This window comes from Phyllostomus discolor, chromosome 9 (genome assembly GCF_004126475.2).
Source record: "Phyllostomus discolor isolate MPI-MPIP mPhyDis1 chromosome 9, mPhyDis1.pri.v3, whole genome shotgun sequence".
NCBI lineage: Eukaryota > Metazoa > Chordata > Mammalia > Chiroptera > Phyllostomidae > Phyllostomus > Phyllostomus discolor.
This window is the reverse complement of record NC_040911.2, coordinates 73,906,804-73,918,911: the sequence shown is the minus strand read 5'-3', so window position 1 is coordinate 73,918,911 and position 12,108 is coordinate 73,906,804. Positions and strand designations below refer to the sequence as shown.

The window sequence follows — 12,108 nt, the reverse complement described above, 5'->3', positions numbered from 1 at the left end:
CAAAATGGGAACACAAACAGCAGGCACCATAGGGGCAATGAATGGAAGGAGAAAATGTAGGGGCTACCGATGGGCTCATAGGGTTCACCGAGAGCAGAGGTCTCCTTTTGGAATGCACACACACCACAAGTGAAAAAGACTTCTGCTGACATCTTAACCAATAGGTCTTCTGCAATGGGAGAGGTACAATATTATAATTGTGCAAAATGCACAAAACTTACCAGGGCCAAGTTCCACAGTGACTCACTGACTGAACAAAGAACAGAACTGAGGTATTATTTTTAGAGAAAACTGGATGTGATGCTGTTTAATTCAAGCCAATGTGCATTTATCAGATATGCATGAGTTTCTAAGCACTAATGTTTATGAGCTTGGATGGTATAAGACTAAAAGGAGCATAATTACTGTGGAATTTAGGTGAATAGCAGAAAAAAATCTATAGAGATGATTCAAAGGAGACATTTTTAAAGTACTTCACTGATATTACTACTATTAATTTCTATCACCATGACTACCACTCTCCTCTGAAACCCAGCAGCCATATGGGCAAGTATTCTGCTCAGGGTTTATATGAAGTATCTCATTCAATCACCATAACTACCGTGAGATAGGAATTCATGCTTTTTTACAGATGACACCTGAGTTGAAAATGACAGAGTCAATATTCAGGCTCAGTTCTGTCTGATTCCAATGCAATTCCCATGTGCAGAAATGTTGGGGATGGTATGTACTATGGATGTTTTCTTAATCTTTTTTATTATTTTCAGTTGTTCTGTTAAAGGGGTCAGACTGAGGCCTCAGACACTGTGAGTTATTTTGCTTATTAGGCAATGAGAGAGAATTCACAGGTCTGCAGATCAGCACATATTAGAGGAAGGAAAATATAGCAGATAATATTTATTAAAGATGGCCAAATCAATGTACGTCACATTGCAAATGCTCTTCCTACACTGTGACATTGATACTCTGCCACTGAGATTTGGGACCTATGTCTCCTCCACTTAAACCTGGTGGACATATGTAACTGTCTCGATCAATAGACTTTGGCAGACTTCCTCTGTGATTTCTTAGGCCAGCTAATAAAGGCAATATGACTTTGCCTCACACAACCCTTTGGGCTATGTTCTTTGAGAATCTTGAGCCAGTAAGTAAGAAGTTCAGCTGCATTGAAGCTGCAATGCAAGGGAGACCATGTGGAGACCTCCTGTAGAGATGGGTAGCAATGTCCAAGGAGCTCTGACCTTGCCAGCCTCTAGCTATCTGCTTCTTCCCAGTATCAACCACTAGACAAATAAGGGAATAGACCTTAAGATGGCTCCAGAACCCAGCTCACTTTTCAGCAGAAGCCAAGTAAAGCACAAATAGCTCTTCTCTAATGAGCCCTGCCCAAACTGATGATTTGCAAGCGAGATAAATCCTTCCACTGTTTTAAGCCACTATGTTTTAGGGGTAATTTATTATGCAGACATGATAACAGGAACACAAAACAAAGATACATAACAAAGAGAAAGCTAATTTAATGAAAACAAATTATCCCTCTTAAACATTTTATTTCTAAAAATACATGTAAGAAAAATGCAAAGACATATTTGTGGTATTTATATTTCTTTCCTCTGCTGATGGCATAACTTTTTCCACTTTATTGGGACATAATTGACATATAACATTGTGCAAGCTGAAGGTGTACAATGCGATGATTTGATAGATGAATGTATTGAAAAATGTTTACAATAATACAGTTAGTTAACACACCCTTCACCTCACATAATTACCATGTTGTTGTTGTTGTTGTTGTTGTTGTTGTTGTTATGGTAAGAACATTAAAGCTCTATTCTCATAGCAGCTTTTAAGTATACAATACACTACTGTTAACTAGAATTACTATGCTGTATATTAGACTCTCAGAACTCACTCCTATTATAACTGAAAGTTTATATCCTCTAACTACATATCTCCCCATTTTCCTCACCCTCCTTCCCTCTGCCCCTGGCAGCTAGCATTCTACTCTGTTTTTATGAGTTCAATAATTTAGATTCCACACATAGCGATATCATACACTGTCTATCTTTCTCTGTCTGATTTATTTCACTTAACATAATGCCCACAAGGTACATCCATGTTGCAAATAGCAGGATTTTCTTCTTTTTTATGGCTGAATGATATTCCATTGTGTGTAGCTAGGTAAATAGATATACATATAGATATAGAGATAGAGGTAAGAGATAAGAGATAAAGATAGAGATATCACATCTTCTTTATCCATTGACCTTTTAACAAATACTTAGTTTGTTTCCATATCTTGGCTATTGTAAATAACGCTGCAAAAACCGTGAGAGTGTGTTTATCTCTTTGAGACCCTATTTTCATGTCCTTTGGATATATATATATATATATACACAGAGGTAGAATTTCTGATCATGTGCTAGTTCTGTTTTTAATTTTCTGAGGAACATCTATACTAGTTCCCCTGGTGGCAATATCAATTTTCATTCCCACTATAGTACACAAACGTTCCCTTTCCTCTAAATCCTCAACAGCATTTTTCTCTTATATTTTTTATAATAGCCATTTTAATAGGTATGACCTACTATCTCATTGAGGTTTTGATTTGCATTTCCCTGATGATTACTGATGTTGAGCACATTTTCTCATTCGTTGCATACTTTAAGTGCTAAAAGTCTTCCTTTAATCAGAAATAAAATGGATTTGGAGACCTCTCAACTTGGTCTTCAGGAGACATTCTTCTCAAAGTCACTGAGTCTTACAGACTTTATAACCCATTCTGAGATAAACCACAATGTCTCAGGCCAAGAATGAAATCTAGTTGCCTATGATAACCTCAGACAAGGGTTTGATCTCCAAAATATATAAAGAAGTCATATGACTCAACACCAGGAAGACAAACAGTCTAATTAAAAAATGGACAAAGGACCTGAATAGACACTTCTCCAAGGAAGACATACAGAGGGCCCAGAGACATATGAAAGGATGCTCAACATCACTAGCTATGAGAGAGATGCAAATTAAAACCACAATGAGATACCACTTCACACCAGTGAGAATGGCCACCATAAACAAATCAACAAATAATAAGTGTAGAAAGGTTGTAGAGAAAAGGAAACCTTAGTGCACTCACTGTTGGTGGGAATGCACACTGGTGCAGCACTGTGGAAAACAGTATGGAATTTCCTCAAAAAACTAAAAATGGAACTGACTTTTGACCCGGAAATTTCACTGTTGGGATTATACCCTAAGAATCCTGAAACATTAATTCAAAAGAACCTATGCACCCCAAAGTTCATAGCAGCATTATTTACAACAGCCAAGTGCTAGAAACAACCTAAGTGTCCATCAGTAAATGAATGCATCAAGAAACTATGGCACATTTACACAATGGAGTACTATGCAGCAGAAAGAACTCCTACCATTCACAACAGCATAGATGTATCTGGAGAGCATTATACTAAATGAAATAAGCCAGGCAGTAAAAGAAAAATACCATATGATCTCACCTATTAATGGAACCTAACCAACAAAACAAACAAGTGAGCAAAATAGAACCAGAGACATGGAAATAAAGAAGAAACTAACAGTGACCAGAGAGGAAGGGAAAGGAAGATAACAGGAGAAATAAAGGGAAGGGTCAAGGAACATGTATAAAGAACCCATGGACAAGGACAATGGGGTTAAGGATTGAGTGTGGAAGGGGAGTGGGTAGGGCAGGGGAGAGCAACTGGGGACAATGAGGACAACTGTAACTGAACAATAAAAACTTTAAAAAATGAAATCTATTTCTTTTTAGATCTACAGAAAAGATCATGGCATTTGGTCACAGATATATCTAGTTGAAGTTCATGCTCTTATTCCCTGATTATGGGAGAATTTATATGAAGATTTAGGTTGTTTCATCTTTAAGATTAATTACATGAGAATGCAGCAGAATTAAGATCTAACCAAAATTCAATCATTGCTACAATCCATGCTGAAAATGGCTAGCACCTCTGCCCAATTCACAGACTGTCATCTTGACTACTCCACAATACCTAACCTAACAATATGTGCTGCCTTTGTATCTGTTTAATGAATAAATATATAACCTGGAAACTTGTCTAGGTATCCCATTTTCTATTTAACAATATACCCTAAGATTTCTAATTGTTTTGACTATGTATATTAATAACAATGAAATACAAGGAGAAATGTCCTGTGTGCATTGATAATGTATTTAAGATCCATTAGACATTGATGGCATTAATAAGAAATATTACATTTTCAAAGCCATTGTGCTATAAAAATTCTCTTCATCCATTTATTCTTTTCTTCATCCTTACTCCCCATTTGAATAAGGGGAAGTTGGAACTTTCCTATATGAGCTCATCTCCAGCTCCATTCACTTCTACCCTCGCTCAACTCACATCAGCCCTGTCGATATATTATTGTTCCTTAAACACATCAAGAATATGTTGGCTTTGTGGCCTTTGTACCTTCTGTTCTCTCTGCAGGATATCCTCTTCATAATTTCCTATCTGCAAAGTTTTCAGTTCAGTAGAAAAGATCGCATGTGCATGGTAGAAGGTAATATTTGCTGTCTGTTTTGGGGTTCCCCAAAGTAAAAACTGAGAAAATTATTTAAGTTTATTCAGGAAGGGACCTCAGGAATACCAGTAGGAAAGTAGAAGAGTAAACTAAGGAAAGCAGCCAACAAAAGATGTGTCATCACACTAGTTAGCACTGTGGACAATTCAGGCTTAATCCCATTTGGCATTGTGAGCAACCAAGAATCCCAAGTGAGGGGTGAGGAAGCTGCGGTATTTATTCACCCCAGATAGAGAGTTATTACCAGTACTTCTGCCCAGGCAGAGCAGACTCTAAAAGCCAGAGAAAGCCTCAGACAAGGAGGAGTGGCTTCTGGCAAGGAAGTCAGTGTGTAAGAAAATGCCAAGTGCCATATGGACAGGTCACCCACAGCATCAGCCAGGGTGCCACTGGGAACTATTTTTAAAAAGTATTGTGTCAGTTTAAAGGACAAGTGATTATGTATATTTGGTAGAAAAAGTTAGACTTCCCAGAAAAGCTGTCATTTGGTCTGAGTTCACTAGGACTTTGAAGTGCCATCAGGAACCATAGTAAGCAACTAAGTCTAAAAAGTGGCTTTGCAGGCAAAAGAGGATGAGCAATAAAGAGGAGGTGAGAAACCATAGGTACTCTGCAAGTGAGAAGAATCACTCATCATTAGCAGAAATCACAACCTGCACACACTGAGATGGGGGAAATATTTTTAGTTATTTCAAGACAAAGCTAAAAATATTGAGGGAATTAATTAAGCAAAATTGCAAAAATAAAGGAAACAAAGTGAGAGAAAATATATGAAGAGATATTCCACTGCAGAGGTTGTAGGAATAGCAAATAAACACATGAAGAGTTAATCAACATCTCCAACCATTTGGGAAATTAAAATTAAGACCACAACGAGATTTCACTACACACCTGTTACAGGACATGAAGTTGAAAATAATGATAATATAAATGTTGACAAGAAAACACATAAAACTGGATCTCTCATACAGTGCTGATGGAATGTAAGTGATACAGTCACTGAAAAATTGCCAATTTCTTTAATTTTTTATTTATTTACTCCATTTTTTAAATTACTTTTTATTGTTTATGCTATTACAGTTGTCCCAGTTCTTCCCCATTTGCTCCCCTCCCCTAGGACCCACCAATCCTCCACTCCCACAGGCAATCCTCACACCATTGTCCATGGGTAATGCATATATGTTCTTCTGTTACGCTTTTTCCTGTGCTGTACTTTACAACCCCACAACTATTCTGTAATTACCAATTTGAAATTCTTGATCCTTTCACCTTTTTTGCCCATTATCGCAACTCCCCACCCATCTGGCAACGAACAAAATATTCTCTGTATCTATGATTCTGTTTCTGTTCTGCTTATTTGTTTATATTTCTTGGGATCAATTGTTGATAAATATGTATTTATTGCTATTTTATTGTTCATATTTTGATCTTCTTCCTAAAGAAGATCCTTGAACATTTTTATACAATACTGGTTTGGTGGTGATGAACTCCTTTAGCTTTTTCTTGTCTGGAAGGCCCTTTATCTGTCCTTTGATTCTAATGATAGCTTTTCTGGGTACTGTTATCTTGGTTGTAGGTCCTTACATTTCATCACTTTAAGTATTTCTTACCTGCAAAACTTCTTTTGAGAAATCAGCTGACAGTCTTATGGGAACCCCCTTGTAGGTAACTAACTGCTTTTCGCTTGCTGCTTTTAAGATTCTCTCTTTGTCTTTAACCTTTGTTGTTTTAATTGTTGTGTCTTGATGTGGGCCTCTTTGGATTCATCTTGTTTGGGACTCTGATTTCCTGGACCGTACATCCATTTCCTTCACCAAGTAAAAGAAGTTTTCTGACATTATTTTTTCAAATAGGTTTCCAACTTCTTGTTCTTTCTCTTCTCCTTCTGGCACCCCCATAATGTGAATATTGTTACGCTTGAAGTTGTCCCAGAGGCTCCTTACACTATCCTCATTTTTTTATTATTTTCTTCTTGACGTTTTGACTAGTTGTTTTCTGTTTCCCTATAGTCTATATCACTGACTTGATTTTTGGTTTCATCCACTCTACTGTTGATTCCCTGTAGATTGTTCTTTATTTCAATTCATGTATCCTTCATTTCTGACTGGATTTTTTAATGCTTTTAAGGTCCTCACTAATTTCCTTGAGCATACTTATAACCAGTATTTTAAATTCTGCATCTAAAAGATTACCAGTCTCCATTTGATTTAGTTCTTTTTCTGGAGTTTTGATCTATTATTTCATTTGGGCCATGTTTCTTTGTCTCCTCATTTTGGCAACCTCTTTGTGTTAGTTTCTATGTATTAAGTACAGCTGCTATGTCCTCCATGTTTGGTAGAGGGGCCTAATTTAGTAGGAGTCCTGTAGAGTCCAGTGGCACAGCGTCCCTTATTATCCAAGCTGGATACTAAAGGTGTATCCACCATATGAGCTGTGTACACCTCCCTGTTGTAGTTGAGCCTTGATTGCTGTTGGCACATTCAAGATCAGCCACCAACTGAGTTTTGTCTGTGGTCACACAACATAAGCTACGAAATGATCTGCAAAGGGGGTGAGTCCAAGTAAGTCTGTATGCAGGCCATTTAAGAGGGACTGCCTAAGACTTCAGCAGTTTCTGTTTTCCACAGCCTCAATCCCTCTGGTTTTTATAGCCAGAAGTTATGGGGACTTATCTTCCTGGTGCTGGAACCCTGGGCTGTGGATCCTAGTGTGGGACTGGGACCCCTCCTTCCTGTGATATTTCTCTTGATTTTTATCTGCCACATCTGGGTGTGAAACCAGCCCATTCCATGATTCTGCCCCTCCAAAGAGTCCCAATGTGGTTTCTCCTTTAATTCTGTATTTGTAGGACTTCCATTTGACTCAATTTCTGACAGTTCTGATTGATGATTGTTCTTTGGTTTAGTTGTCATTTTGATGTGGTTATGCAAGGAGGCAAGCCATGTTTATATATGCTGCCATCTTGGCAATTCCTTTAAAAAAAACTAAAACTATTTAACCATAAAATCCAGCTATTACATTCTTGAGCATTTCTCCATTAGAAGTGAAGACTTATTTCCACACATTTGTTGTTTATAGAACCTTTATTTGTAATATCAAAAAAAACAGAAACAACCAAAATGTCCCTCAAAAAGTAAATGGTTAAACAAACTGAGGTACACCATACTGTTGAATACTTCGTAGCAACAAAAAGGAACAAACTATTGACACATATAACTTTAACAGATCTCTCAAGGACATTATGCTAAATTTAAAAAGCTAATCTGAAAAGGTCACATACTGTATGATTCCCTTTACAACATTTTCATAAAGATTAATCTATGGAGATGGGAAATAGATTGGTGGCTAAAAGGGGTTAGAAATCATGAGGAGGAAGGAGTTTAATTTAACTGGGTAGCAGGAGACATCTTTGTCATAGTGGAAGAGTTCTGTGTGTATGTAGTGGTGGTTATGGATATCTACACATGAAATTAAAATGGCATACAATTATACACTCACATTGTACCCATGTCCATATCCTAGTTGTGATATTATAACATAATTATATAAAATGCAACCACTCAGGGAAACTGGGTGCAAATTATTTGGGACCTCTCTATACTCTCTTTTGCAACCTGCTGTGAATTTATAATTATTTAAAAATAAGATTAAAAAAATAATAACACCAACAGTAATCAGCCAGTTCATAAAACCTGATCTAAAAATGAATAGCATTGTTCAAACATACCTGTAAATTTTATACTCTCTTTATCAAATAAAAAGAAAGTTTCTAAATGTGCACATGAGAAGTGCAGAGCTTGCTGAGTCTTCACAAAGCATAACCCTGTAAGTAGCACCCAGATCAAAAAAATGAATGTTGTCTGTTGCCATATCCTGTGGATATTCCATTCCCACAAGGAATACCACTGTCCTTACTTCTAACGGCATAGACAAGTGTTTGCTATTTTTATTTTTTATAAATGAATAAATTTATTCTTAATGAGGATTCCAGTTCATACCTATTATATTTGCACAAAACTGTTAATATCCATCCCATCATAAACCCTTTTCTCAAAAAGAGAAAAGATGCCCACATTAGGATTAAGTACTGAGTCAATTACAGTTAAAGATGGAGAAGTTATTTGCACTCCCAAATACACAAATGCATCCTGTACACTTCATACATGGGCAGTGTGAGGAAATGTAGGTGGGGGATCACACCATTGTAGAAGGAGGAGCAGGAAATTTTATGAAGTTGGATTCTAGAAGTGACTTTCAAATCATTGAAATGCTGTTTTTCAACATAATTATATGTGAAGTATGGTTATTTGTGCCTTCACTTTTTTAGTTCAGTGATGGAAAGTAAATCAAAAAAGCTACTTTGATTGCCTAAACAAGATCCAATTTCAAGCTCATCTTGGTAATGTGTATATTCTAGACACAGACATAATTCCTTTTAGAGAAATGACTACTAATGAAAGTTCTCTAACTTGATAGGAGGGAATGTTCAGTGTATCTTTCAAAGGGACATGGAGGCTAATGGTGTGGTCCCTTGCCTGACTCAGTAACCGGAGTTGTAAACAACCTTGGTTAGGTCTCCCCTGCCAGCCTTCACTGGGTCCAGGTATAAGTCATTTTGAGATAAAAGACCCTCCAAGGTCCCAAAAACTGCTGCCATTCAGCAGAAAAGATTCTTTCCCTGGAGCTAATATTAAATAAGGTGGGATATTTATGACCATAAAACATTTCCAAGTCCATTTAAGGTTTTCACAAAGAATAATGCATTTCATTGACATGTGCAAATAGATACTAGTGAAACAGAACAGAGGTTTTAATGGCTTTTTCTGTCATAGCCTGTAATGGGAGGAACATTTTACACCCATCATAATTCTCTTCCATATTTTGGCTGCATTTGTTTTACAGGAATAAAGAATAACAGGAAATTGTAACTCAAGGTGTGCATACAAATGGTATATAGTGTGTACATCAGGGAGATAAGCTTCCAATTGAAGCTTAGTCATGAAATCAAAACATCTTTGATGATTCACTTCCTCTCCCTGCCCCCCACAGCACTCATGTTATAAATAGGCACATTCATATAAAATGCTACTGAAAAGGAATACTCCAGTATCAAATTTATGTTTTGATTTTAATTTTTAGGTTATTACTTGTGTGTGATATACTCATTTAAAATAATTAATACTTTCCTTTTATAACTGATAAGCTCTTTTAAAGTATTTAACAGCTTAGTAGATTTCATTAATTTTTCTGATGTAATTTTGCACACCTTCTCCTGCCACCATATGAAAACTCACTGTGGTTCATTTGCTTTGGGGTGACATTCTATGCAGTTGACAAGCCTAGATTACTCTTTGCTTTTTCTTTTCTTTTCCTTCTCGATATTTTTAAATAAATTGAATGAAAATAAGCAAAAAGAAATACTGTAGCAATAGATTAATTGGTACAAAACTTTTCTCATTACCAAGTAGATAACCAAGAGTACATTAGGAGCAACCTTTTTTAGCACAAAGAAAAATAGTCCTGTAGAATACATTTTTTCATTGCTTATCAAAGAAAAAATCTATTTTCAAACAAAAAGAAAGAAAAATCAATGTGAGTTCTGCTTTTACTGCTGCACTTTAATTGGAACAGTGGCAAAGACAAGTGGGATGTTTAGGACCATTGACTTCATTTGGATCTATTATTGTGTACAATATTAGTTGTCTCCTAAATTCCCATAAAAATGATGGTTAATAGGAGGACTATTTGTAGATTCAAAAGGTTTTCTAATTGAGAAAACAGTAATAGTTATTACTACCACTATTATTTATGACCATTATATGTTTAATTATTGCTTTGTAAAAAAAAAAAATTCCCACACCTTCTCCAGGTTCCTCACAGGGACTTCCCTCTAACGAGTTATTAGGAAAATTGGGGGTTCCCATAAGGACTAAGCAACCTGATTAAAAGGACACATAAAATCCAAGACACTTTCAATATATATTTTCAATTAAGTGCAAGAAGAGGAATTCCACATGAATTATCAGTTTGAATCAAAAAAAATGTTGATGGTATAGTTTTATTTCTGTTCAGCAGATTTGGAGACTATATATTTGCCCAATATTTTCAGTCCAGTTAAATATAGTTGGTTTCATTTCAGATTCAATTAATGTGATGTACAACATGTTTGGCGGATGTTTTGGTTTCATTAAGTATCTTTTAAAAATATAGGTTCAAATGATCTTTCCAAAGGTTTCCATTTTTATAAGAATCTGAAAAAATATTTTATGTCAATCTAGTCATCACTGAAAAGTGTGTGTGTGAGAAAGAGAGAGAGGGAGAGATCAAGAGAGGGAGAAAGAGAGAGAATATATGTGTATAAAAACTTTATAAAGTGCTCACTTCGGCAGCACATGTACTAAAATTGGAACGATACAGAGAAGATTAGCATGGCCCCTGTGCAAGGATGATACACAAATTCGTGAAGCATTCCATATTTTAAAATGTACTTGAACAATGATTAAAATAAAATTTAAAAAAACTTTATAAAGAGGAAGCAACTTAAGTGCCCATTAATAAATGAATGGACCAAAAACCTACGGTACATTTATACAATGCAATACTATCTATCAGAAAGAAAGAAGGAGCTCCTACCCTTTGCAACAGCATGGATAAACCTGGAGAGCATTATATAAAGTGAAATAAGCCAAACAGTGAAAGAGAAATACTGTATGATCTCACCTATAAGTGGAACCTAATCAACAAAACAAACATGGAAGCAAAATACAGCCAGAGACATTGAAATAAAGAACAATCTGACAGTAACCAGAAAGGAGGAGTGAGAGGGATAATAAGGGTTAATGGGAGGGGCCATCAAGGAACATGTATGAAGGACACATGGACAAAACCAAAGGGGGTAGGTTTGAGGGTGGGAGGTGGGGATGGGTGGGGTGGGGGGCCATGGCGTTGGGGGGGGGGAATGGAGACAAATGTACTTGAACAAGAATAAAAAGAGAAAACTTTATAAGGAAAAACTAGCATATTTTTAGATAATGTAATGTTTCACCTTCAAGGTTTCATCTCAAAGTGGCTTATTTACAATTCTTCAGAACAATTTCTCTTCCTTATGCAGAGCTGTGGGAACAAAAGAACCACAATAAAAATAGCTGGATCCAATGGTGGCTCTTCTTGTATAGAAAGAAGAAAGCCTTGACCTTCTCACAAAGCCCTGAAAGTCTACTGGGCTTTTTAAAAACTAACACACTTTGAGGTTTCTCAGAAGCATTGTTTGGTAACTTTTCAACTTTCTGTTCCTCTTGCCCTGCATTTCACTCTTCATTATTGGATGGTCCCATTTAGTACCATGAAAGGAAATTGAGATATTGAGATTTTTGAAACATAGCTTAGGTTAAAATACCTCATCTACTTTTATTTATTTATTTTATACTTTTTAAAATTAAAAAAATGTTTAAGACATTTGCAGCCTCAGACAACTAGCATGTGGCCACTCACATCACCAGATTCCTGCCGCTC

The 12,108-nt window shown here is 36.3% G+C and overlaps 1 non-coding gene across 1 annotated transcript; it reads left to right on the top strand.

Annotated features, from left to right (window-relative positions):
* Positions 1–10,969: 10,969 nt before the first annotated feature.
* Positions 10,970–11,076, top strand: LOC114507103. Its single transcript, XR_003685381.1, has one exon. It is a non-coding gene; the product is annotated as a U6 spliceosomal RNA (small nuclear RNA).
* Positions 11,077–12,108: the final 1,032 nt, after the last annotated feature.